At 47.4% G+C, this 6000-nt stretch overlaps 1 protein-coding gene across 1 annotated transcript in view; it reads left to right on the top strand.

The window, feature by feature from the left end:
* The first annotated feature begins 1992 nt into the window (after window positions 1–1992).
* Window positions 1993–6000, top strand: part of NCOA6 (nuclear receptor coactivator 6) — a 78391-nt gene continuing 74383 nt past the window's right edge. The window contains exon 1 of the mRNA XM_040434692.1: window positions 1993–2130. The gene's annotated coding sequence lies outside the window, so the exon portion shown is untranslated. The remainder of the gene's footprint in view (window positions 2131–6000) is intronic.

Here is a 6000-nt window from a genome sequence, read left to right as displayed (position 1 = left end):
CAGTTTCAAAAGAGGTCAATTTACCTATTTGTATCTTTTTTGAAGTGTGGAAGGAAAGCCGGAGTACCCGGAGGAAACACGTGCAAGCACAGGGAGAACGTACAAACTCCATGCAGATGTCTTCCTCCCAGTGCTAACCACTGAGCCACCGTGACATAAATGTCCAGATGGGACAACCTCTTTAACAGTCCATTTGAAAAAAGCAGAGGTCACTGCGGTTTTCGCATGCATTGCGCCCGTCTGTGCCACCTTGTTTCGCCTTACCCAAATGCCATGTGAAAATACAACTTGTCTACCAATAACAAGCCCTCAAACGGCTACATTGATGGAAAAATATAAGGTTCTGGCTCTTGGAAGATGAGGATAAAAAGAAAAACCCCAGGTCTTAAATGACATTGATATGGGTGTGGCATCAATGTCAGATAGGAGCGGGTCCTGTCTCCAGAACAGAGCCCCCGAAGTCAAAGGAGAGCACCTGAGAAGTCCCATAGCGGTGAATAGAGGGCGTCAGTGCCCCATTCTGGAGATAGGAGCGGGACCTAGAGGTGGGACCTTCTCCAATCTGACACTATCCCAGCGATACACCATCAATGTTCCAGATGGGAATATCCCGTTAAGGCTACATTCACATGAACGTATTTTGTTTCCGTGTCCCTTCCGTTTTTTTTGCAGATAGGATGCAGACCCATTCATTTCAATGGGTCCGCAAAAAATGCAGACAGCACACCGTGTGCTATCCGCATCTGTATGTCCGTTCCGTAGCCCCGCAAAAAAAATATAGATCATGTCCTATTCTTGTCCGTTTTGCGGACAAGGATAGGCATTGTTACAATGGATCCGCAAAAATAAGGATGGACGTCATCCGCAAAATACATACGGTCGTGTGAATGTAGCCTAAGGATCAAAATAGGCTGGTTAGAAAAATATATCCATCCCATCAGTGTTTGTAAGACCCCAGGGCTCATGCACACGAATGTATTTTCTTTCCGTGTCCAGAAATGACTGTGTGTGCATTCTGTTTCCGTATGTCCGTCCCGCAAAAAAATAGAACTTATCCTAATATTGTATGCATTACAAAGAAGGATAGGACTGTTCTATTAGGGACCAGCTGTTCCGTTCCGCAAAATACGGAATGCACCCGGACGTCATCCGTATTTTTCTGATCCGTGTTTTGCGGACCGCATTAGGGTACATTCCATAAAGCAGCGCAGAATCCGTACATTTTGTGACGTATTTTCGGAGGATCTTCTGCTCACAGTTTTTGGCATGGACTCATACGGCACATTTTTTTGCCACTTCCCCTTTCTTTCAATATGAGATTCAACCCGGATTCCAAGCCAAGATACGACATGCTGCTTCATTTTTTCCGGCGCGGTTCAAGTGCTGCTTGGAGTCATATCTTTGCCGCCGATGTGGAAAAAACGCCAATAACTCCATGTGAACGGGCCCTCCATTCCTCTCATGGTCCTGTCTCAAGGCCCTCCAAGTGATTACAGTAGATCTGCACCTTTGGAAGGTTGTCCCCCCCCCAATGTACCATGGTTTCCTTAATATGGTGCGCACGCCGGTTGTGCACACACGCCACTACGCGTAGTCCACTAGTCAACCACTTCTGCCACTTAAAAGCCATTTAACCCTTTATTCCATCAAATCTGAACATTTTGTAAGTATCAGGGAGTCAGTAAAGACTGTGCTCGCCCGGAACGCCATTTTTCTTAATACTTTTCCTGCAGAAACCTGTGGAAAACTCATTAAATTTAATTCCATGTATTGTCTCAGAGCGCCGCTAGGTGTCCCCAGCAGAGGTCTCAGCACGTCACTGCCCTACATGCAGGAGATGATCGCTTTCTTATTATCCCCGCCCCCAACCCCACCCACTCCGGCATGAAGCCACACCCCTCCCCGGTCCTGTGCCGAATGATGATGACGTAACGAACTCGCTGAGGATTGGTCGCCAGGGCCGTACCACTTTAGCAGGGGTGTCCTGACAGTGTTTTGCTTTCCATTTCTGCCTCTATTGTAAATCTTCCGAGCGCTGCAATCCCTCATCGCTTGCGAAGTGGTACAGTCTGGGCCTCGCTGCTTTTTCGTTGTTCCCGGGAGCGGAAGGAGCCTGGAGTCCGGTAAAAGGTGAGGGGGAGGGGGGCAATACCGGAACCAAGTAAGGAAGAGAATGAGCCGCGTAACGTTATATTGTGCACGGAGAAGTTGCGATCGCGCTAATTTCGTAATGTGTAGAGGACACTACGTACATAATGGCTGAATGTGCAGCCCCGATATACTTGTATGCATGTATGTGCGGTACAGGCTCGTGTGCACAGGTCTCTTGCGATCAGTGTGCTTATGTGTCAGTATATACTGCACGTATGTGGTAATACTGCATGCAGGAGCCTAATGCTACCAGTAGGTAAATGCATTTGCCCAATGCAAGTATTGCCCCATGAGTTGGGGGTGGGATCCCCTATTATAGGTCTATCACAGTCACCTGTCAGGTGTGACATTCGCCAATTTGTCTTTTGTGACTTGTTTTAATTTAGAAAATTCCCTAAATCTGCAAAATTATTATTTATTTGAAAGGGGAATTGTTAAGTTCCCCCCAAGCCCTGTACAGTCCTCTGTACCAGAGACCATAGCCCTGGGGTGGTGTGCGAGCTGGCGGCATAGTTGGTCACACCCGTTTTTGCATTGGCGCTTAAAGGGCTTCTCCATGATTTTCTGAATGTCCAGGCATTGCGTCCATACAACCTGCATGTGCTGTCATGGGCTCACGAGCACGGCCGGATCATGCATTTGTGTGAAGCCTCATTCTGTACTCCAATCCGTAAGAAAGCGGTCAGTGATGGATCCGTGTGTCCGTTTTTTGCTGTCTGTGTGCCATCCGTGTTTCACTGACACTGCACAGATGAAAAAGAGTATTCAAAGCGTCTCTTCCTAATGATCCGTAAAACACGGTTGTCACCTGTGTTGCATTCGTGTTTTTTTATGGCCCATAGACTATAAAGGGCGTGATGGATCCGTGCATCCGTGCTAAAAACACGGACTGTGGTAGAAAACTGATGTGTAAATACACACATTAAAATGAATGGGGACGTGTGCTGTCCGTGGAGAACACGGATGTGTGAATGAGGCTTAATACGGCGTCTGTGAGGGGCGTATGCTGGAGCTCGGTCTACATTCCCGTGGCGCCAGTTAGTACCGCGGTATGGCGGTAATGCAGGCACATTTTGGCCTCTGTACGACTCTGCTAAAAGCTGGTCTGACAGATCCTATTTGTTTAGGCTAGGGATACACAGCAGTCTTGGTCACAATGCTATATCGCGGTATAATAAAATTGAATGGAGTTCGCGGCGGTGCAGTTGCCCTGCCGGGTAATCATGGCAGGACTCCATTCACTTTCACTGTGGTTCCATGTAACATAGTGAACGTGCGATCTCTGGCGGTGACCATGTAGCCCTAGCCTAAGGCCTCATGCACGCAGGCCCTATCTTTATTTCGCTCCGCAAAATACGGATACCTTCCGCGCGCATTCCACAATTTTCTCGCTTCCATCAACAGAAATGGCTAGTACAGACAAGGATACGATATGTTGTCATTTGCGGAACAGCCATAAGGATTCGCAGAAAATCTGCATGTGGAGTGAGAAATGAATGGATCGGTGTGTGCTGTGTGCATGAGGCCTTAGGCTAGTTACAGGGGTGCAGAAACGTACCTGTATTACGCTAGTCCACGGCTGGCTGTATCTTAGGGCTCGTTCACACCACCGTGCTGTTTTTTCGCGGATCCGCAAAAAACGGATGCTGCACGTGTGCCTTCCGCAATTTCCAGAATGGAACAGGAGGCCTATTATAGAAATGCCTATTCTTTTCCGCAAAACGGACAAGAATAGGACAAGACTCATAATTTTTGTGGGGCCACGGAACGGAGCAACGGATGCGAACAGCACACAGAGTGCTGTCCGCATCTTTTGCGGACCCATTGAAATGAATGGTTCTGTATACGGAACGCAAAATACGTTCGTGTGAACGAGCCCTTAGTTGTATGCGGCCACCAGGGCTGTAGCCTTCACACAGTCAGTATTTGGTCAGTATTTTTCATCAGTGTTCATAAGCCTAAAGGCTCTTGCACACGACCGTATGTATTTTGCGGTCCGCAAAAAATACGGATGATGTCCGTGTGCATTCCGCATTTTGCACAACGGAACAGCTGGCCCCTAATAGAACAGTCTTATCCTTGTCCGTAATGCGGACAATAATAGGACATGTTATATTTTTTGGCGGAACGGACATACGGATATAAGGAATGCACACAGAGTAACTTTTTTTTTGTTGTGTGGATCCATTAAAATGAATGGTTTCGTATACAGTCCGCAAAAAAAAATGGAACAGACACGGGAAGAAAATACGTTGGTGTGCACGAGGCCTAAACAGGAGCGGATCCAAAGCACAGAAGAGGCGCAAATCTTTCCATTAGGGCTTTCCATAGTTTTGGTCCACATCTGAGCTGCGTTTTTAAGGATAGGATGCGGGGCCATTCATCTCAGTGGGGCCGCAAAAGATGTGAACAGGACACCCGTGTGCTCTCTGCATCCGTAAGTCCGTTCCGCGGCCCCGTAAAAGAGAGAATATATCCTTTTGCGGGGAAGGATAGGACATTTTTGAAGGAGTAAAAAATAAAAATGGCGACAGGTTCTCAGCCGGTAACGGGGTTTTATGGATCCGCAAGTTACAGACCGTGAAAGCTGATCTGGCCGTGTGCAGGAGCCCTTATGTTTTCTGGTCTGTTTTTATGTAGGATCCTCCTGTGGTTTTGGCTGTTCCATTCCTCTGAATGATGCTGCCACCAAACCAATCTAATCCTGCGTGCACAGGACTGCATCTGATCGCATAGGATGTGAGCTTATTCATTCATACGGACAGCACACCGTGCGCTGTCTGTATCCGTATGGCCTTTCCGCTGTGGTGCAGAAAAGATATCCGTTTTGCAGACAAGAATGGCCAAGGACGTGCGGAACGGGAAAATGCGGGATGCAACCTGCCAATATATGTGATTTGCGGACCACATAATGGATACGGTCGTGTGCATGAGCCCCAATGCAGATAAACGGAACAATTTTTAAATTCAGGCTTTTCTGTGTCAAATCTGCCGTGTGCGACTATATCCTAATGAGCCCCAGGGATCCCGCCGATGACAGCCATAGTTGCCACCAGTTAGTTCTCTGATGAGTTGAACCTGTAAGGCTACTTTAACATCTGCGTTTTCAATTCCGCTATAGAATCTCAATAGTAGCGGAAGAAAACGCTTCTGTTTTGTCCCCATTCATTGTCAATAGGGAGAAAACTGAACATTACAAAATGGAATGCTCCAGAATGTGTTCCGTTTGGTTGCGTCCCCATCACGGACAGAATAACGCTGCATGCAAGCAGCGTTTTTTATGTCCGCGATGTGGTGCGGAGCAAGCCGTCATGGCTATAAGAAGACATAATCCAACCGGATCCGTTCATGACGGATGCATGCGGTTGTATTATGGTAAACTGAAGCGTTTTTTCAGATCCATGACGGATCCGCAAAAACGGCTGGTGTGAGAGTAGCCTTAGGCCCCTTTCACACGGGCGAGTATTCCGCGCGGATGCGATGCGTGAGGTGAACGCATTGCACCCGCACTGAATACCGACCCATTCATTTCTATGGGGCTGTGCACACGAGCGGTGATTTTCACGCATCACTTGTGCGTTGCGTGAAAATCGCAGCATGCTCTATATTCTGCGTTTTTCACGCAACGCAGGCCCCATAGAAGTGAATGGGGTTGCGTGAAAATCGCAAGCATCCGCAAGCAAGTGTGGATGCGGTGCGATTTTCACGCATGGTTGCTAGGTGACAGTCTATTCACTGTATTATTTTCCCTTATAACATGGTTATAAGGGAAAATAATAGCATTCTAAAAACAGCATGCATAGTGGGTGATCAATTGAGGGTTAAAAAAATAAATAAAAATTAACTCAC

Source organism: Bufo bufo, chromosome 6 (assembly GCF_905171765.1).
Source record: "Bufo bufo chromosome 6, aBufBuf1.1, whole genome shotgun sequence".
Lineage (NCBI taxonomy): Eukaryota > Metazoa > Chordata > Amphibia > Anura > Bufonidae > Bufo > Bufo bufo.
This window is presented reverse-complemented; position numbering and strand designations above follow the sequence as displayed.